The sequence below is a fragment of the Mustela erminea genome, chromosome 5, assembly GCF_009829155.1.
Source record: "Mustela erminea isolate mMusErm1 chromosome 5, mMusErm1.Pri, whole genome shotgun sequence".
Classification (NCBI taxonomy): domain Eukaryota; kingdom Metazoa; phylum Chordata; class Mammalia; order Carnivora; family Mustelidae; genus Mustela; species Mustela erminea.
In genome coordinates this window covers 38,887,435-38,910,853 of record NC_045618.1, presented here as the reverse complement: position 1 = coordinate 38,910,853, position 23,419 = coordinate 38,887,435, and the positions used below count along the sequence as shown (strand labels likewise).

Sequence of the window (23,419 nt, the reverse complement as noted above, 5' to 3'; positions counted from 1 at the left end):
CTACTGCTCAGAAAAAAAAGGATTCCTTTCAAAATATTACCTCTCATTGACAATGATGCACCTGGTCATCCAAGAGCTCTGATGGAAATGCACAATAAGACTAATGTTTTCATGCCTGCTCACCCACCACATCCATTCTGCAGCCATGGATCAATGAGTAATTTCAACTTTCAAGTCTTACTATTGAAAAAATACATTTTGTAAGGCTAGAGCGGCCATAGATATAGCAAGTCTGATGGATCTGTGCAAAGTCAACGGAAAACCTTCTGGAAAGGATTCACCATTCTAGATGTCATTACGAACATGCATGATTCAATGAGAAGAGGTCAAAAATATCAATATGAACAGGGGTTTGAAAGAAGTTGATTCTAACCCTCATGAATGACTTTGACTAGTTCAAGACTTCAATGGAGGAGGTTACTGCAGATGTGGAAACAGCAAGAGAACTAGAATTAGAGAAGTGGATTCTGAAGATGTGACTGAACTGCTGTAATCTCATGATAACATTTTAACAGAAGAGGAGCTACTTCTTATGGATGAGCAAAGAAAGTGGTTTCATGAAATGGAACCTACTCCTGGTGAAGATACTGTGAAGATTGCTGAAATGACAACAAAGGATTTAGAATATTACAAAAAAACTTAACTTGATAAAACAGCAGGGTCTAAAAAGACTGACTCTTAATTTTTAAAGTCTTACTGTGGGTAAAGTACTATCAAACAGCATCAGATGCTACAAAGAAATCTTTGGAAAAGGAGGTGGCAATTGACAGCAAACTTTACTGTCATTTTCAGAAACTGCCCTAACCTTCAGCAACGATCACGCTGATCAGTCTGCAAGTCAAACCAGTCAAAAGTCAAAGCAAGAACCTCTACCAGCAAGAAGATGACAAACTGCTGAAAGCGGATGATGGTTAGCATTTTTTAGCAGTATAGTATTTTTAAATTAAGGTGTGCACATTTTTTTTTGACATAATGCTATTGCACACTTAACAGACTACACTATAGTGTAAATTTAACTTTTAGATGCACTGGAAAAGCAAATCATTTGACTCAGTTTATTGCAATATTCACTTTATTATGGTGGGTGGAAATAAACCCACAATATCTCCAAGAAGCGCCTGCATAACATTCTCTCATAGGAGTTAAAACAGAGGTAATACAAATGAAAAATACAGCATAAAGGAAGGCAGGGCCATGGGTAAACAGACTTGTAAAGTCACAAGATTTCTGCATTTTACGTGAACTGGTACCAATATAACTCTAAATAGACTGTGAGAAGCTAATGATGTGTATTAACATCCTTAGAGAAGCTACCAAAAAAAAGCAGAGCATTGCTCAAAAGCTAACAAATAAATTAAAAGGAGTCCTAGAAACAGTCATATCTAAAGAAAAGAACCAAAGTACAATCCAACAAAATACAGAGAAAAACAGAAAAAAAATTAGTATCCCTAAATCCAACCACACAATTAAACATTCCATTTTTGTCTACGGAGGAAGACAGAGAAGCAATCAGATACTACTCCTTTCAATGAGAGCACACCTCATTGCTCTGTGCGCTCATAAAGTTCATGGTGCTGCTCTTTCGAACAAGACAATTATATCTGGGTTTGGTGGTGGGGAAAGAAGATGAAAGCACTACAACTGTACTTTTACATTAAACAAAAAACATACAGTAGCATACCAATGTGAAAACTGCATACATAGGTTTTTAGTTTGTTTGTTTTTATAGTACCCATTAGGATCATAAGTCAGTACCAATAAAGCAGCTTCTGCATAACTATCAAGTACATTTTAGTGGATTTTTGCTGATTACCTAACACAATTCGCTATTTAAAAACAGCTGTGTGAGCAATTACTATTCTTAACTTAATTCCACAAACAATTCTATTCATTTCCTGTAATGAGGCCTGTGTACTCCCTGCGTTCAAGTCTTAGACCATTAATTCCTGCAATAGCAACACACTGTGAGTCTGAGAACTCCGTAAGAATTTTCCTTCATATTTTTCCCTATGTTAAAAAATCTCTTCCTCATATATCCTTTAAACTATGACTCATTTCTCTCTAGACTCAACAAAAATTTACATTGCAGTCCTCACATTTTATTCACTCACTCATTAATGAATTTCTTGAAACTATCTAGTCTCCTCCTAGACCACAGCAGCAAATCCAAATGCCAGGCACACAGAAAGCTCTCAAACAAATATTTGTTTATAAGGTAAAACTGAACTTTTTCAAAACACCAAAGGTTATCCTAAAATAAAACACAAAGGTCCTCTGTTGGTCTTTGTTTCTTACATCTCTGTATCAGAGGTCAGCAAACTTCTGTGAATGGCCATAAAGTTAATATTGTAGGCTTTATGGATACACTCGCCCTACAACTATTCAACCGTATTATGTAGTACAAAAGCAGCCGCGGATAAAATATAAACAAATGAAGAGTGGCTGTGTTCCAATAAAGCTTTATTTATAAAAAATAGGTGACAGACCATGGATCATATTTTGCCTACCTCTACCCTACGGCATTTAATCCTGTTAACCACCATGCCTCTCTGGGATTTGCTGACATTAACCTTTTGACCTGTATTTTTGCACAGTTATTGCTTCTTCTTCTGTGTGAAAATTAAAAATACCTGCTCTTCGTCCCATGTTCTTCTCATTTTATGCTCCATCCTTTGGAAAACTAATTCAGTTTTATGATTTTGACTGTCTCCTCCAAATGACGTTTCCAATGCACATTCCCAGCCTTAATCTCAGTTCTGTATTTTGGGTCTTAAATCATCAAATTCTTGCTGGAAACTTTCACTTGGTTTTCCTGCCATCACCTAAACCCCATTATGTATCTTAATACCAAATTCTCTGTATGTCCTTCATCTCTTCCTCCTATGCCTTTGGACCCTAATTATTAATATTTCTAATACTGCAGGTAATGCTATATAGTTCAGGTCAACCAGACTTATAAACTGGCATCATCTTTGATTCTCCCTTCTCTTCTCCCTCTCTATTCCTATACTGAGTATTCCTTCTGAATGTCTCCTTGAGGCAGCCTTTCTGTTCCCTTTTATTCTGGGATTTCATGATACCCTAGAGTCTCTCTGAAGCTTCCTAAAACAGTATTACACAACATTTCACTAGCTTATAATATCCTGTTCAAGTAATCTTCCTAAAACAACCCTTTAAAACACATTACCCCAGATTTTAAAAGTAAGCAGTTTCAGTGCCCCACTACCAAGAAAATAAATCCCAAATTCTTCAATCTGAAATGGAATATTTAATCATCTGTTCTACAAATGTTTACTGTCAGTTGTGCTGGGTTTTGTTCCTCCTAGTTCAAAGCCTTTGAAGACCCAGTTACAATGGCCTCTTCCCTTCTAATCCTAGGAGTCAAAAAACTTACAAATTTCTTATTATGGCATACACACTCATGGTTTAGGGAGGATTCTAGGCACTGATGATACAGAAATGCACAAGACACAGTAACCCCACCTTCAAGCACCTGTCATTCAGTGGCTTATCATTCAAACTCTCAACTGTAACCATTAGGCATATTTATAATACATAGTATTTCTTATTATTTCTCTTGGCACTTCTATCTCCTCTATACTTAAGTGTTATTGGTTTAATGCTCACTTTCAACTTCACCTTTGTTGTACAATTTGCCCAACCTCATTAATCTTTACTCAGTCCTCTTCAACACTTTTACTGAACTTAAAAATCTACGTCACACACCACAAAAGTTGTAACTGTTAAAAGTAAACACCATTTAACAAGCAGCCTCCAATTATTTTAAGAGTACATTCAGTTCTGGGGTGCCTAGGTGGCTCAGTGGGTTAAGCCTCTGCCTTCAGCTCAAGTCACAATCTCAGAGTCCTGGGATCAAGTCCCGCATCAGGCTCTCTGCTCAGCGGGGAGCCTGCTCCCTGCCCCACCCCGCCTGCCTCTCTACTTGTGATCTCTGTCAAATAAATAAATAAAATCTTTAAAAAAAAAAAAAAAAAAGGAGTACATTCAGTTCTTACACTGTATCACCTATAGTGCTAAATACATACAACAAGTTCAATTAAAAAAAAGTTTTTATACACAAAATAACACTGGAAGTTAATATAAGGGCAGGTTTTCTAGTGGCAGGTATAGCTTTTTACTTATCAACTTATACTGATTCTCCCCAGTCTCACTTAACAGTAGGAGTTTGCAAGGGAGACTTCAAAAAGGACATAATTGATGACCAAGACACAAAAGCAACCACATTAAGAAGACTCTTAGCTGAGCCCCTGACTTGTGTTCTCCACAAGCATGTATATTTACTATAGTAACATATAAGCAAAAATCAGCACCATGTATGGATTTCTAAATTTTGAACTCTCATAATTAAAGCTTAACCCATAAAAAAATAATTGAACTTAAGTCATTTGAAAATATCTACAACTTAAAAGATGAGTAATTAGATCAAAAACCTACCATAGCAAACACCTTTGGGGCGGTTAAAACTAGCTGAAAAACTTGGTCTCTGCCTTTGTAAATAAATCATACCACTTTTGAAATCTTTACCTCAGAGTATTTTTAGTTTAAAATAGAGGAGTGTTTATCAAAAGTATTTATCAGCAATGAAAAACACATACTAACAATGACTTCCATTAAATAATAATATAATCTTGACATAAAAATAAGATCTGTACACCAAATCTTACACTTTAGAAAATTGGCAGTTTCTTCAAAGATTAAAATATACATACCCTATGACACAACAATCTATCCCTAGGTATTTTCCCAAGTCACAGTGAGGAAAAACATACAGTCACAAGAAAACTTTTACACTCATATTAAGGACAGCATTCATATCAGCTAAAACTGAAAACAATCCAGATAACCATCACTTTATTAAAAAAAAAAAAAAAAAAGAATAGGGGCACCTGGGCGGCTCAGTCAGTTAAGTGTTGCCTTCAGCTCGGGTCATGATTCCAGGGCCCTGGAACTGAGCCCCATGTGGTGCTCCCTGCTTAACTGAGAGTCTGTTTCTCCCTCCCTCACCTCTGGCTTATGGTCACTCTCTCAAATAAATAAATAAATACCTTTTAGAAAGAAAGAAGGGGGGGGGGGCGGCCAGAGGGAGAGAAGGAAAGAAAAGAAGGAAAGAAATAATTAAAAAATCTATATAGTTTATCCATTTAAACCAATCCCATTCAGCAACACAAAGACATGGACTAGGGGTACATACAACAACATGCATAAATCTCGGTAACCATATGCTTAATAATAGAAATCAGATTCCATTCATATGCTGATCTAAAAACAACAAAATCACACTGATAAAAATAAAGACAGTGGTTGCTTCTGCAGTAGAGTAGACTAGGAAGTAGTGCATGGGATACTTACGGAATAAAAAAAAAAAGTTTATCAAACAAAATATTCTAGTGACCAGTTTTCTAAGGTATTCAATTGAAAATAACAATTATAAACTATGGACAAAATTTTTTAAAAACTATTTGAAGGCAAGGAAGAGTGAGCAAAAGGCAGAAATTGGAAAGGACCTGAAGAGTGAAAAAATAAACCAGATTCACTGACTAAGATCCAAATCTATCAGGTTTGTCTAATGAAGACACCCCATAGCCAGTATGGCATATCATGGCTGAACAAGCAGAAAGCTACTATCTTCTTTGTTTAAGAAGCCAGAAAACAGAATTTGGGAAATGCCAGTGTGGCTGGAAAGTAAGGAGGGGAAGCATAGAAAGGATAAAGTCAAGCCACAGATTTGACTTTGGGGAAGGTGCAAAGATTTACATTCAAATCCTTGGCTGACCTAACAACATAAATACAGGGGACAACAGAAGAAACCCAACTGAGAGCAATGCCTAGAAGGCTAAAATAACTGATCATAGATTTCATCTACCGGTACCACAGAGGAAACTAATCAGGGATGCTTGGTAAATAATTTGGGCTTTCTACAAACCTGTTCTAACAGAGCATAAAACCAAGCCTCCAGATAATTGATCAATAATGTAACTACTTACCAGAGCAAAAAACAAAACTCTATAGAGAGAAACCAAAACTTCTACAGCACATCTCGTACATTTTCTAATACAAAATAAAAAATTAACACAGGAATGGAGAAATAAAAATATGACCTCTAGCCCAGGAAAAACAATCCATATATCGAGATCACAGATGTTGGAATCAGGAGGAAAGAATTTAAAACAGCTATTTTATATTCAAAGACTTTAAGAGAAAGATGGTCAAAATGAATGGACAAAGACACTCTCAGCAGAGAATGTGGAAATATATTTGAAAATGGAAATTCTAATGCTCATTTCAGCAGCACATACACTAAAACCAGAACGATACAGATAAGATTATCATGACCCCTACACAAGGAAGACATGAAAACTTGTGAACCACTACACATTAAAAAAAAAAGAAAGAAAGAAAATCTAAATGGCAATTGAAGAATTTAAAATCGTATTAACTGAAATAAAAATTCACTGAATAAACTAAATGAACTGGAACCAGAAGAAGAAACTGTTAAGTGAAAATGGATAGGAATCAATAAAAAATTATTCAATATGAAGTAGAAAAAAAATTCGAGAAAAGAAACAGCAACTCAGCTACTTGTTAAACAATATTAAATGGTCTAAAATAAATGTAATCAGAGTATGAGAAGTATATGAGAAAATGATGCAGAATATACATCTGGGGGAAAAAACTGCAAAAATGTCCCCAAATCTGTGGAAAACATCACTGAATATATGCAAATCCAATGATCTCAGTAATCTCTAAGCAGGAAAAATACAAAGCAAACCTCAATAATACACACAATCATCAAATGGCTAAACGCAAACACAAAGAAAGAAATCTTAAATTCAACCAGAAGGAAGAAGGACAAATTACATAAGGGGAAAGTGACATAAATAAAGGCTGAGCACACATCAAAAACAATGGAGGCAAGAGACAATAAAATGACATCATTAAAGTTCTAAGAGGAAAAGAGAAAGTCGTCTGAAGTAACTGCTTAGAGATCTGAAGTACAAGAAATACTAAAGTCTTCATGCTGAAGAAAATGACACCAGGGGAGCCTGGGTGCCTCAGTGGGTTAAGTAAGCCTCTGCCTTCAGCTCAGATCATGCTCTTAGGGTCCTGGGATGGGGCCCTGAATTGGGCTCTCTGCTCAGCAGGCAGCCTGCTTCCCTCCCCCCGCACCTACCTCTCTGCCTACTGTGATCTCTGTCAAATAAATAAATAAAATCTTTTAAAAAAGAAAAAGAAAAAAATGACACCAGATAAGATTTGGATCCACAAGAAGGAAAGAACAGAAATGGTAGTTACATAAGGATAAATGACTATTTTTCCTCAATTTTCTTTAAAGTGCACAGGATTATTAAAAGCAGAAACTATGAAGCTGTTTTGAAAACTTTAAAATAGTCTTATGACAAAGAATAAAAAGAGGCAAATGAAATAATTCTTTACAAGATTCTTAATTTTGTCTTGATATGGTAAATATAAAGTTCACGTAGACTGTAATGAATGTATACTTTAATCCCTAGAGCAACTCTTAAAATAATTAAAAGAGGTACAGCTAAAAACTCATTCAAGAAATTAAATTGGAATACAAAAATATATTTGATTAACCAAAAAGAAGTGAGAAAGGCAAGAACCAAGGCACAAAAAAATTAAATAACATGATAAAACTAAGTATAACATTTCAATAAGAATTCAAGTATTGGAAAGAGGGTAGAGCAACTAGAACTCTCATACATTGCTGGTGGGAGTATAAAATAGTGAAATCACTTTGGAAAAAATCTTTAGCAATTTTTTAGAAAGTTGCATATTTCTATATATGCTGAGAGATTCCACTCTTCATATTTACCACAGAGAAATAAAAACATTTAAGTTTGCAAACTGAATTACCGAAGACTGTTTCTAACAGCCTCATTCATAATAGCCAAACACTTTAAAATATTTCTAATGACTGCAGACACCTAAATGGATAAATATATGATGATTTACTAACACAATGGAACACTGCTATTCAGCAATAAGAACGTAGTGCTATACACAACTTGGGTGAGTCTTTTTAGCAAAGAAGCCAGACACAGAAGAGAACATACTATTGTGATTCCATTTACGTAATATTCTAGAAGTGGCAAAACTAATCTATGGTAATAAAATAAGAATGATCATTGTTTGTTAAGTGACGGAGTGTTTCTAAGGGGCCATAAGAGAATTTTCTGAGGTGCTACGGGTTAGGTTTCCTGGGAAACAGACTCTTAGATGGATTATTTGCATTCAAGAAGTCCACTGGGAAGTGCTCTCATGGGCAATACCTATGACAAGTTGAAGGAAGCACAAGCGGGTACACGAAGAAGTCGAATTGTGATGTGACAGCCACAAATGCCTTAGGCTATCACAAAGGGAGTCCTCAACCTGGGACGGGCCTTAGAAACTGTCCCAAATTACAGCAAGTGGACCAAGAGCTTTATACCTCTCCCCCTACCCTACCATTGCATTGTCAAGTCACTGGATATACCCAGTAGGTGTGACAAGATCAAGATAGCTCCCTTCAGCAGAAGACAACTCTTAAACTCTTTTTGGTCAGAGTTGTTCACCAACATTCCCAGCAGCTTCTTGAAAAATAAGTGTTCAATTCTGGAAGCATTCCACTGTATTCATAACATGGCATGAGAGTAATGTTTTCATCTCGGATGAGGTACTGATTATACGGGTGTGTATACATTTATCAAGCTCACTGAACTGTACATTTAAGATCCATTTAGGGCACCTGAGTGGCTCAGCTGGTTAAGCACTGGACTCTAGATTTCGGCTCAGGTCATGATCTCAGGGCTGTGAGATCGAGCACTAGACTGGGCTCCACACTGGGCATGGAGCCCGCTTAAGATCTTCTCTCTCCCGGTGGACCTGCGTGGTTCAGTCGGTTGGGATTCGGACTGTTGATTTTGGCTCAGGTCATGATCTTGGGGTCCTTGGGCCCTGAGTTGATGAGCTCCACGCTCACAGGGGAGTCTGTCTGGGATTCTCTTTCTCCCTCTCCCTTTGCCCCTCTCCTGGCTCACACCCTCTCTCTAAAAAATAAATAAAACAAATCTTAAAAGGAAAAAAAAAAAAGATTCTCTCTCCTTCTCCCCTTACCTCTCCCCTCCCTCAAAGTCCATTTATTTCACTGTGTGTAAATTCTATCCCAAAGAGGTCCCCCCCACTACATGCTTTAAAAATGTTATACTCTTTTTCTGTCTTTCAGATATTTCCAAAGATTTAATGCATGAAGGCGATTTATACTGTGAAGGGCAAAATACTAGTTTAAATCAGTATCAGATTAAAGGTGACTTTTATCACATTATGAACACACATGGTTCTGTGCACATATAACTATAAATTTGTAGGTTCCCAGGTGAGAAACAGTTTATAAGTAAGTGAAATAGCAGCAAATTATGTTCACTAACAATGCTAAGTTAGTAGAAACCAAAATGATATACTGAAAAACTACACAAATGACAGTAAATGCATGCCTTTTTTCAAAAACAGGAAAGAAGATTTGTTGGTCTTTCACCATGGTTACAACTTTATTGAAAGAACATAAATAGTGGCTTAAAGTTGGTAAGTCCTTCCAATTACACCTAGGAAATAAACTTAAATTAAAGGGTGAAAAGGTAAATGCAAAGTTATTTTTGAAAATTTAATGCAAGTCAAATGTAGAAAAATTCATGTTTTAAAAATATGTGTTTTAGGGGCACCTGGGTGGCTCAGTGGGTTAAAAATACGTGTTTTACACTCAATATTTAAGAGGAAGGTATTTCTCAACTGAAGCTAAAGTTCTGTTTATAAAATGTTCAGAAATATTTGTTTTCCTTCATGATCCACACAAAACAGAAGGGGGGGAATTAAGTATACTTTTGTAATACTTTTGTGCTACTGCAATAACATAATACTCCTAAAAATTGATCTTCAATTTCTGCTCAATGTGAAAATCTCTATAACCCATTAATTTGCGGTCATTTACCTCCATTACAATTTCTTATATTAAGCATCTCTATTAAATTACTCAATTTATTACTTCAAAATAGGTTTAAGTATATGAAATTATTACCTTGTTAGTCTTTTTGAAAACAAGATGGTAATCAAGATACACATAGAAGACAGTCTATCCTAATGGAATTATTTATAGACCCACATCTTTGCTAACCTTAAAATACAGGGAAAGGGCTAGAATCTCACAACTTTATTTTATAAAAATCTATGTAAAAACCTGTTTGTACTCCTGAGTATCATTTAAAATGTTTTCTCAATATCATTTAGAATACCTTTCAAGTATATAAAACCCTATGGAGAAAGTGGTCAGTGATAAAATGCTGGCAAAATACTTTTATTGGCAATATTTCCTAAAGCAGGAACCCCATTCATTCTGACTTTGTCCTATGGCTTCAGGGTGAGTTAGTCATCATTATCATGTTAAAATCCTTAGGACTTTCAACCCAAAGAATCTGTAAAGATGAAATGCATAGTTTAAATAGATTTCTGCCCAAGAGCAAGGAACTAGACTTGGATTCTTGACTTCCTCAATTATTCCATTTACAAGAGGGAAGAAAAAATGGGCAAATATGAGGAGTTCATAAATTGCTCAGAGCTGCTTTAGGAAAAAAGAGGAAGAAAAACATCACCATACTTTGATTTCACAGTAATTAAAAACAGATCTGTATCTTCCAGTAACTCATAAAGTGAAGACACACTCAATTCTAAGTGGTATACACCCATCAATCTCAAAGTAAGAAGGTCTGAACTGTATTGACTTATCCAATTCTGTATCCAAACACAATATCAAGTATCTTAGTTGTTTGGTGTTCCTCCCATCACTTTTCAATATTCAAACCCCTGATCTACCTTCTTCCCCTGACTTTTCTTCAAAACCACATTCTTATCTGATCAGATTGAGTTCCAAATCTCCTGCTGTCCCAGAAAAACTTCTCGATTTCTCCCTTGGTACATGGGTGTGTATACATCTGTCAAGCTCACTGAACAGTACATTTAAGAAAAAGATATTTATTGGCAGTGTGAAGAAAACCTAATATATTCTAAACATTTAATATATTCTTTAAAAAGTACCAGAAAAACTAGATCTAGCTGATTTCCTTCCATATCCAATTTCTCTCATTAGTCTCTCACTTTGTCTTTTCAGCGTTAACAAAGAACAAAATACACATAGTAAACAAAAAAAAAGCTGTTATCAGGAAAATATGCTTTATAGGGCACTGGACCTAAGTACAATCTCTGACTTTTCCATTTACTAGGCATATGACAACTCTACTAAGACTATTTCATTCTCAAAAACTGGAAGTTGCTAATAGTACATAATGCATAGACTAAGGATGAGAATGAAATGATACCTACAAGGCACTTAATATAGCATCTGTCACATAGTAAATGCTCAAGAAATGTAAGCTGTCTGAAACTTCAGAAATGTCTTTTTCATTCTCATTGTGGGAGGACTTATTTGGCAATCTTGCCACTGAGAAAAATTGGGAGAGGCAGGTATCTGGTGCTTAAAGAAGTGACTGGATCTAAGTTAGATTTCCCATTTGTGGTACTTCTTCAACTATCAGTTCCTCTCTGACTTAAATATTGATAACCTGCTGAAGCAATTATATTCTGTGTTTAAAACTCTTCAATATAAATGACTATTTATAGTAAATGATGTTATCTTCCAAAGTCTAACCATAAAGCATATCTGGAGCCTACTATAAAGATGCTCAGACTGCAAAGGCATTTAAGTTTACGACAAATCAATGTTGGTTCGTCCCACTTTTATGAGAATACAAACCAAGAAAATAAAAAGGAAACAGTATCTTCATATTACAGGTCTTTATAATCACAGGGGTGAACAAAGGATTTGAGGTAGGAGGCCAAACATAGTTTAAGTTATATGACTTGTCACACTGTTTTCTCTGAGTTTTCTCATTTGCAAAAATCAGGTAACACCAGCTCTGCCTACTAAATGAGACAGTACAAAATGGCTGGAGAGCATCTTGCATGTAGTAGTTCCTAAGTATTTACAATTAACTAACCTCACAAAACCCTTCCCCTGCAATGCTTCAGTGGATTGTTTAAAAAGATAAGGTAACAGGTGGTAGAAAATTTTATTATTATGTCATTAATTAGATCTGTTTCCCCAATTTAACAATTTCTCTTCAATAAGCATCTACTGAGTAACTACTGAGAGTGAGGAATCATATTTTGTCATTCACTCCCCCCACCAAGTTTTTCTTATTTGCTTTTTGTATTTTATGTGTGGCAGGCATCAGAACCACAAAGACCAAGTTAAAGTCAATAAACAGAGGAAGTTTTCCCCCTTATGTACTTCCTTACATTTTATATTTACTGACCTCAAGACATATACTTGTGTATCAAAAACATAACAAATCCATGAACCTTTGAAAATACTGCATTATTTCTAGGCAGAAGATGTTGCCCTAAAAATAGTACTTTAAGAAACTAACCTGAAAGTCACATGTGAATGGAAGTCAGAATGAAAAATTTTAATTCTAACACAGTAAAGTTAAGAAGATTTTTAATTCTGGCCAGAAAAAAAATGTGTAAAAAAAGGACTGATAAAATATTAGAACAGTTGGGAAAGAAGAAAAATTAGTAACGTGAATCAGTGTTAGATCTGGAAGTCTTTCTGAGCATGATGAATCATTTAACAAAAGAATGTATGCCCTGGAAAACTTTCTCTAATGTGATCAAGAAGTTCATTGGAATAAAAATACAGTTGACCCTTGAATGACATGGAGGGGGTCGGGCACCAATTACCTATTTGTCAAAAAGCCATGTACAACTTTTGATTCCCTAAAAACTGAACTAATAGCATACTGTTTAGAAGCAGGCTTGCTGATAACACAGCTGATTAATACATATTTTGCATGTTATATGTATTATATGCTTTATTCTTATAGTAAGCTAGAGCAAAGAAAATGTTATTGAGAAAAATCATAAAAGAAAATACATTTACAGTACTGTATTGTATTTATTGAAAAAGATCCATACATAAATGGACCCGAACAATTGTAACCTACACTGTTCAAGGGCCAATCATAACTAAATGACAATGTAGAAGGGCTAAATCACACTTTATTTTTAAATAAATTATTTATTATTTTATTTTCATTTTATTAATTATTATTATTATTATTAAATAAATTATCTGATAAATTCTTTGGGCGCCTGAGTGAGTGGCTTAGTCAGTTAAGTGACTGCCATCAGCTCAGATCATCATCTCTGGGTCCTGGGATGGAGCCCCATGTTGAGCTCTCTACTCATCAGGCAGTCTGTTTCTCTCCTCCCAGCTTCCACTGTCCTCCACCCCTGCCACCACCCCGGCCACTCATGCTTGTTGGTGTGCTCTCTCTTTCTCAAGCAAATAATCTTTTCTAAAAAATCTGGTAACGTCTTCACAAATTTAAAACCCAGTACTCATGTGGCTCATGACTGTACAGATTTAATATAACATGTTCTGACTTAGGTTTACATTTCTAAGACGACATACATGGAATAATTCAATTACTATTTCCCATCTTCTCCTCTTAGTTAAGTAATTCAGCACCACCTATCATTTCTGCTTTTTCACTTTTCCCATTTAATTTAAAAGCTTTTACTTTGTTTCCAAATTGAAAACGTCCCATTTGAACATACAAAATGGTTCTACTTTTTCTTTTATCTGTTAAGGCTTCTTTTAATATTTTCTTTCCATAACAGTTAAATTAAAAAAAAAAAAACTCAAGATACAAACTGCATGGTAACTATAATGCCTGAGGAGGAAAGAAAACTGGAAGAAAATACAAACAGGACTAATAGTTTCATTTGAAAAGTTAGATTCTTATTCCTTTTTTACTGTTTTTCAACTATTCTGAAATTAGTTTATATTACTTGAAAATCTTAAAATGAATTTATGTAATTTTAAAATAAGTTTTTTGAAAAATTGTACGCTAAACCAAAAGCAATCACTGGGAAAATACTGAACTACTTCCAGTCTAACATACATTATCATTTAAACATTTACATATTTAAAATATTTTTTGTCAATTACAAATAATTCAAATGCAATCACAAAAAACTTGAAGAAATTCATTTTCTCTTTATTTCACTGGCATTTCAGTGACTTAAATAGTTCATTAAATGGATAACACCAAATTTCTCCAAGGAACACATACAGATGGCCAGCAAGTACATAAAATTATTCTCAACATCATTAATAATCAAGGAAATGAAAATCAAAACCACAATTAGGTTACACCTCACAACTGTTAGGAAGGCCATTACAGAAAATGAACAAATAAAAAACAAATTATGTGTTAAGTGAGGATCTGGAGAAACTGGAACCTTGTACACTATTGGTAGGAATGTAAAATGGTGCAGCCATTTGGGAAAACAACATGGAGATTCCTCAAGAATTAAAAATAGAACTACCCTAGGATCTAGCAATCCTACTTTGTTTAATTTATCCCAAAGAACTGAAGACAGGATCTTGAAGAGATATTTACACTCCTGTGTTCATTGCAGCATTATTCGCAACAGCCAAGAGACAAACAACATAAAATATCCATTGCTGAAAGGTTGAAGGAAACAAGGTATAAGGTATAGTCATACAATGGAATACCACTAAGTCTTAAAAAAAAGAAGGGCCTTCTTTTTTATGTTACATAGATGAACTTTGGCTAAGTGAAATAAGCCACTCACAGAAAGACAAATACTGCATGATTCCATTTATATGAGGTACATAAAGTAGACAAATTCATATATGCAGGAAGTAGAATAATGGTTGCCAATGGCTAGGGGAAGGGCAAATGGGGAGTTGTTCAATGGGTATAATTTTAATCATGCAAGATGAAAAAGTTCTAGAGATCTATTGTTCAGCAATGTGCATACGGTTAATGATACTGTATTGCACACTCAAAATTTTGCTGAGAATGTATCTAATGTTAATGTCCTTTTTTATCACAATTAAAAGAAAAAAGAACACCTAATAACTCATAAGGAACAATTTTCCTGTGTAAATAATACCATCTAGTGGGGGTAGAGGGCAGAATCATTGTTTTTTGAACATAAAGAAAAGTGATGCCCATTTCTTATGTCTTTTTATTTTTATAAGAATAATCTGCTTTCATTCCTTAGTTCTATCTTTGAAGAAATCTTTATATATATATATATATTTATATATTTATATTCAGTAAACTGACATATATATATATTTTTTTTTTCAGTAAACTCTTGATGTAATAGCTATGTCCTCTTCTTACGTATCCAAAATAACTTTCATGAATATGAAGAAAGCACACTAGTAATGGGATTAAGTAAACAATAAATGGGTTTTTTGAAGCAGCACTCTTTAAAGGCAGCACTCTTCATACAAACTATATGGCTACTATAAATTTTGAAAGACTATTTTCTTTAAAAATTATTAAAAAAAACCCCAAACACCCAAAAACCTACCTCAATTACTTTTGCCTTTGTATGAGTGATGTCTTTTGTATTTTAACTCCAAGAGTTGCCAAAATAAGCCCATTTACATGTGATGCCTGTCAACTAGCAAATTTACATTTGGATTTTGTTGGCTTTGGAACCTGCATTCTGTTCTCTTCTTTGTGCCATTGTTGTTTTTAGGTTTGGCAGTAGCTCTAGATCTTTGTTTAACTTAGTTCCTTTGTCTAACTTCTGTAGTATATACACATTATAAAATTAGCATGAAACAACATCTCATTTTCCATCATCACAATTAATTCCCATCTTGGCAAAGTCTTGCAAATTATGCTTATGTGAACCCAAAAGAAAAGAGAAAAAAAAAAAACCACAAATACAGCACCTGATTTCTCCACCTGAAGATATAAAAGCTAAGAATAAGATCTGTTTGGTTCAACAGTATACACAAAAAAATTCATTGTAAAGATCACACCCAATCTTAATGTCTTAAAAGCTGAGTAATCAGAGATGACCCCAGCAATCAGAGCTAAATTTGTTTGGCTGCCAAAATGCCCATGTTTCTCTTCATCGTAATTTCTTCCAATGTCTTTTTAGTTCTATCTAATACAAAAGTACTTTCTGTCAGGCAGTCTCCTACCTCGAATTTATCATGTAACTGTGAAAGTGATAGCTTAATTTGTTAAAGTTAATACTTGAGAGCCTCATTATAGATTCATTTAAGTAGATCCTGCAATGGATCAATAATTTAAATAGGAGTTATGAAACATTGTGAATTTTATCTTCAGCACTTTATGGTGAAACTTAAAAATATGTATGGATATCCTACCTGCACATAAGCAGAGAATTTGTAATAACTTTTACAACACACATTTATATAATCATAAATATACTCAATTGCCTTCATATTCATATCATGAGTAAATTAATTATCCTAAATATAATTTTTCATCCTAATCAAGGCAGCAGTATCATTAGGAAAATTCAAAAGACTTTTATCAGCTATGAACTATGCTTTTTATATTTATATCTGATCATGAGGTATTACTGATGTTCTGAGAACTCAGAGCCCTTCAAAAATAAACCAATCATAGGTTTAAGACTTTATTTGAAAGGGCTTTTATCTCCTACTGAATACCAGCCTAAAAACAGCTGTTCCTTCATTTGAAGGTTGAGCTCTTATTCATATCACTTCTGGAGGAGAGGAAAGCCAGTAAAGCTATTTTTCAGAAATTCAAACTCCTACTATTCAGCCAGTTCCTATGGAACTCCTTTCCATCTGTTCTCTGACATTTCGGTCAGGTTATGCACTTGCCAAAGAGCTTTCCTTGGATACTAAATCCACTGGTAAAGACAAATCGAAAAAAAAAATCAATTAACTTGTTACTAAATATCGTTAATTTAAAATATGAAAAGCTGTCACGCATCATGTCAAAAAAACCTCTACAATCAAATATGCAGTCCATGTTATAAACAAAATCAGGACTCTAGACTGAACAAGAAATTAACAGTTTAGAAACTTTTGCTTCTAGTTTTCATTAAAAATTCATTCTATGATGGACAGATAATAAATAAGAACCAATACAATGTTTTCATGGCGAAAGACAGCATCTTATGAGAAAATAATAACCCTGAAAAGGAGTCTGGTAATCATAATGCAACTGACTTTTTGAAAGTATTTTAATAATAAAAGTTTTTACTCAGTAGATAAAGTAAGAAGAGATATCCATGTAATCCATGTTTCTGTATTTATTAGAAAAGTTGATCAAGAAAGATATAAATAATTTTTAAAGCACAAGTTAAAGATATTAGATCAAAAAGTAATAAAGAAATTGACAGAAAGAAATTAACTAGGTTTGGATGACAACTAACCATGACTTTGCATAATTTCAAAGAACTGTGACTACTGAGTGATTAGTAGATACTATGTCAGAGGACAAGCAAATTAGTAACTCTACTTGTCCTTGTCTACTTGTCCAAGAGAAAGCCTGAACTGAACAGGTAAATTGGTTCATGTTTCTTACAAAGCTGGTCTAGAACAAAAAGGTCCACTGATTCAATAAGCATGCATAACCTAGAAAGAGCAAGGAAACAAAGTTTATTGGTATGGATGGGGAAAGGTAGGAGGGAGAAAGACATAAAACTAATCTCTCTTAGACTTCCTCTGAAGGGTATAATGTCAAAAGTAACTGAGCCTGGGTAGCTCAGTTGGTTAAGCGGCCTTCGGCTCAGGTCATGATCCCAGGGTCCTGGATTTGGGAGTCCTGTACTGGGCTCCTTGCTCAGTCAGGAGCCTGCTTCTCCCTAGGCCTGCCTCTGTCTCTCTCTCTGACAAATAAAAAAATAAAAATTAAAAAAAAAAAAAAAAAAGGTTAACTCTTGGTGTAATTATTTATTTTCTCAGCATGATAAATATACTCTTTAATCTTCAGCACCCCCCCATCTACCCCTTCCCCTCACCCACCTTCCTCTGGTATTATCAGTTTATTCTCTACAGTTAAGACTCTTTTTCTTGGTTTCTCTCTCTCCCTCTTTTCCTTTGCCCATTTGTTTTGTTTCTTAAATTCCACACGAGTGAGATCATATGGTATTTGTCTTTCTCTGACTTATTCAACTTAGCACTATACTCTCTAGTTCTATCCTTGTTGCAAATGGCAAGTTTTTTTTTTTAGATATCATTCTTTTTTACAGTTGAATAATACTGTATTGTGTGTGTGTATATATACATATATATATATATGTATATATACACACCACATATTCTTATCTGTTAATCTATCCTTGGACATTTGGACTGCTTCCACAGTCTGGCTTTTTTTAGTAATGCTATAATATTTATTCATTTTTTTAAAAGATTCTTTGATATGGACTTTCAAAGCAACAACAGAAACAAAAGCCTATGTTATATTGTGATGGAATTAAGGGTATTTGTTTTTTTTTGTCCTGGTTAAACATTTAACAGACAACAAAACCAAGGAGAGGAAAACATTTGTTGAAATAGATGTTGAAGTATAAATGGATTCTACAATGATCAGAAAAGGTAAATAACCAGGACAGGGAAACCAACTTAAACGGCTAGGTGTACAAGTAACAATGAAGTAACTCTGGCTAACAAAATGCTAAGCCTATTGCTGGAATACTTCATAGGGCCTCCTCCTAAATGCGGTAAAGTAACACATAAGTTATAGTATGAGCAAATATGTAAGAAAAAAAACAACCCAAGGTCTGTTTACATGATATTCATCATTAATGAATTCTCGATTCATCAATCACCCAGAGAGGTGAACACAAATGGGTCCACTCAACCCTAATATACTAAAAGCAGAAGACAGTCTATAACGTACTTTGAGAAATCTTAATTAAAATAAAAAGCTAAAAAGTACTAGAAAACTTTAGATAAATTTTTGTGAACTGAAGATCCAGAATGAACGTAAATGCAAGCCAACTAGTCTGGCCTAAACGGTGAAAGTGGTTATATATGTGTCAGGAGCACCAGAGGGTGAGGGGAGGAAAACATTTGATAATTAAGAGTTAGGAAAGGAACTCCACCACAGAAATCATAGAATTTGGAGTACCTTTCTCTTTTGTTCACACATGGAGGTGGGGAGAAACATGGCAGAGAGGCTGTCACCTATTCAATGTCCTAACTCTATCAACTCTGGAACACAATATATATATACATCTGAATATGTCCAGGGAACCACTGTACTTTAATGTCATTTCAAGTTTTATCTCTTTGTCCTCAATATACTTGAACAACTGGGGCACCTGGGTTGGTTGAGCGTCTGCCTTTGTTTCAGGTCATGATCTCAGGGTCCTGGGATCGAACCCCGTGTCAGAATCCCTGCTCAGCAGAGAGTCCACTTCTCCTTCTGTCCAAGCCCCCTGCTCATGCTCTCTCTTCTCTCTAATACATAAATGAAATCTTTATATATAATATATATATTTCCTATAGATATCGATATCTATATAGATATATATGATATCTATAGATATATAGATATGTTTTATATAGATATATAGATATAAAAACTAAAGGAAACTATGATCTTCCTAATCTTCCTTTCTTCTCTTCCTAATGTAGAAGTTTCTGGTTTAAAGGTACAAAAATACATTTTTAAAAGAACAAAAATATTTTAGATAAACTCCATGATTTGTCTTTTATTTCCATGCAAGTTATATTTTAATTCTCCTTTCCTAATTAAGGGAAGGACAAAATTTGGCAAGAAGCTGGAGAGTAGATTTTCCTGTAGGTGATTCAGCTCTAGAAATCTCAAACAGCAGATCCCTAAAACTCAATCTGTGTATACAGCAAAATAGTACTCAGACATTTTTCTATTACTGACAGCTTTCCCTAACCCAGTTTCCTATTCAGACACTGTAAGTTAATAGCTACTGATCCCTTTCCAATAAAATTAAAATGTAATTTTTTCATTTTATTTTGCTCAAATATGTAACATTAGTTCATTTTTAAAACTACCATTTTGTAATTGAAATTCCTTTCCCCTAGAAATCCACCAAGCTGTTTTAAACATGGCTTGTATCAGAGGCACCTGTTGGCTGGGTTGGTGGAGCATGCGACTTTGATCTTTGGGTTGTGAGTTTGAACCCCAACCTGGGTGTAGAGATTACTTTAAAAAAAAAAAAAAAGATATAAACATGGCCAGCTTATATCTTACTACACTGTTGACTGTGCCATGCCATAGGATTTGGTTCAATAATACACACGTGTTTAACACTACAAAGTCCTTTCTGAATAAGGAATACTGATTTTCTGCCATGTCTATCTAAATTATGTGTACACACATGTGGGGGGGGAGAGAAGAGATCAACTACATATTCATAAACACGGGGAGAAAAATGGAAATCAGTACTAAAATGGCATCTACCTTTTAGTTAATTTGCCCATAAAACCAAGAGTGCTTCTTGTAGCAGCATCAGAAAAACAAAGAAATAGAACACATGTACCTAACATATTAAACAATCTCTGGAAGAATTGCTACCAACAACCAACATGATCATAAGAAAATGACAGCCCGGACTGCTCTTTATCTCTCTTCTCCCCAGTCCCACACTGGATCCTTTGACACTTCTACCACCCTCACGCTCACCTTACAGTCAGGTAGCTTGTACTATCCTTTAAAACCTACAGAGGAAGCAATTTTCTAAACTATTCTGGTTTTATTACTTTACGTTTTATCATTTCACAACTATCAATTTAAGAAAATGATCATGTTATAAATTTTTACTTCTTTTTCCAGGGAAAAACAATTGACCTCTCCCCTCAATTAGCTGACCTCCCCTCTTAATTAAAGTAACCACATAATCCCAACATCCCAGTTATTTGCAGCTGTCCAAATCCTATGACCTACTATAAGGAAAGCCTAAAAAAATTCTTCTACAGATGGAAAAATGATACAGGGCTTGCTTCCTTCTTTCCTCTGCTCCATTTAAAAGTCTCTGACATAGGGACACCTGGGTGCCTCAATTGGTTGGGCAGCTGCCTTCGGCTCAGTCACGATCCCAGGGTCCTGGGATCGAGCCCCGCATCGGGCTCCCTGCTCAGTTCTGCCTGCTTGTGCTCTTCTTGCTCTCTCTGACAAATAAATAAATAAAATCTTTAAAAAAAAAAAGTCTCTGACATATGACACCAAGAAGAAACACAAACAATAAAGGAAAAAGGTACAGTTAACATCATGAAAATGAAAAGAAATGAAAAAGACAGCAAAATTATATGTCTGATAAGGAACCTGTATCTAGAATACATAAAAAACTATGATAACTCAATAAAGAAAAATTATAAAATCAGCAAAGGATCTAAGTAGTTCTCCAAAGAAGATGTACAGATAGCCAATAACCCCATTCATTATTAACCATCAGGGTACAAATCTAAACCAAAATAAGATACCATTTCAAACTCACTAGGATGGCTATAATCAAAAGACGATAATCACAACTGTGGGTCAGGATTTGGAGAAATTGGAGCCCTCATACATGGGTTTGGCATTCATACATGGGTGGTGACATTGTAAAAGGTACTAACCACTTTAAGAAGAGAGTATCAGAGTTCCTCAAAATATTAAACATGGAATTACCATAAACCAGCAATTCTACTCCCAAGTAAGTACAAGGACTAATAAATGGCAAATTACAAAATACAGTCAACCTGCCCTTTAAAATAGCTCCTTTCCAACTCTCTTACTCCATTCCTGTTATCTCCCTAATCCAGGCCTTTATCTACATCAAAATGCCTTCATTACCCTCAAAATTGGTATTCTTTTTTATCCATTCCATGCCAGACTTAGTGAGGATCTCACAAACACTGCTTCAAAGATGTCAAAAGTCCCTCAAAGCCCCACTCAATTTATCACTCAAGGCTTCCCACATTCTCATCTTGACCCACTTTTCTAGTAATATCATAAAATCCCATGTGATTCCAATTAGAAGTTTTCCAATTCTTTCAAGTCAGGATCTTCAGTGTCTTTCCCCCCCCTCCAGAAAATAAATATAAATATAAAAACAAATTAGAGAATTAAGAAAATTTTAATGCATCTAAGATACCCTTCACAGTTCATCCAAAGCACCTTGTACATAATATGACCTGAATGCAAACACTTTCCATATTGTCAGCTGAATAAAACTACTCTTTTAGGAAACACTACCATTTTTTTTTTTAAGATTTTATTCATTTACTTGACAGAAAGAGAGAGAGATCACAAGCAAGGAGGGGTGGAGGGAGACATAGACTCCACTGCTGAGCAGGGACCACCACCCCCCCCCCCCCCGCCACACACACACACAATATGGGACTCAAATCCAAGATCCCAGGACCATGACCAGCGCCAAAGGCAGATGATCAACCAACTGAGCCACCCAGGTACCCCAACACTATAATTTTAAGAGTTTGAAATCAAATCACCAATTAATTATTGTGCATACATAACCTATACGAATTACTTAATAACAAAGACTGTTCCTTCATTTGGTAGGTAAAGAAAAAAACTGTACCTATTTCACAGGGCAGGCTATAGGAACAAAATAAAATCATTCATGTTAAGTACATGTAGAAAGCACTCAGTAAAATCTAGTATTATTATCATTATTTCCTAACATATGTACAAAGGTCTGGAAATGTACATGTTGAGGTAAATATTTTTTGTGTTAATACGGTTTCTCCTATGGCACCCACATTATACCAGGGTACTAAATGTCCTTAAAAACAGAAATCACAGTAAAAGGAATTTTAAATGACAACATCCCCTTTTCAAATGGTAACTTAGATTCTCACTACTTTTTAAAAGGCAGTATTGTGAAACACAATAATGCTGAGCTGGGAGTCAATGTCCTAGTTCCATATTCAAGTCACAATTTTACTGTTTATTAACTATATGTTTTTGGGAAAGCCATTTAAATCTTCTAAGTCTTGTCCCTTATATATAAAATAGTGATATTAGCACTACTAAATTCACTATACTGTTGTATTAGGTGAAAAATATACATACATGAGAAAATGCTTTGTCAACTACTTACATCTTCTTATAAATCCATACACACACACACACACACACACGTATGTATAGAGATACAGCTCTATTCTTATTTAAAAATTTTCCCTCTATGTTGTCATAATTAAGAAGCATATTCACATCCACAAAGACAAACATATAATATCCATAAATGACCTTAAAACCACACTTTAATTACCTATTTCACTGCTGCCTCTTCAACATTACAATCCCTTTCAGAAATAGAAACATTTTATTGAGCTGAGTTCCAAAACTTCTTGTTTACCTAGATATGGTCAACTATAGTGACAAAACATATAAAAGAAGACAGAAGCAATAAATAAGGATAACCAGTCAATCAACTTAATCATCTTGAGTTTCAGCACTTTACAGTTCAAGTCCACTAACCATCTAGATAGCGAGCTGTCAACTGGAAGAACAGAAAA

The 23,419-nt window shown here is 34.8% G+C and overlaps 1 protein-coding gene and 1 non-coding gene across 5 annotated transcripts in view; one reads left to right on the top strand and one right to left on the bottom strand.

The window, feature by feature from the left end:
- TCF12 (transcription factor 12) overlaps positions 1 to 23,419 on the bottom strand; it is a 385,779-nt gene that overhangs the window by 235,587 nt on the left and 126,773 nt on the right. The gene's annotated exons all lie outside the window — the stretch shown is intronic.
- Positions 6,295 to 6,401, top strand: LOC116592152. Its single transcript, XR_004286340.1, has one exon. It is a non-coding gene; the product is annotated as a U6 spliceosomal RNA (small nuclear RNA).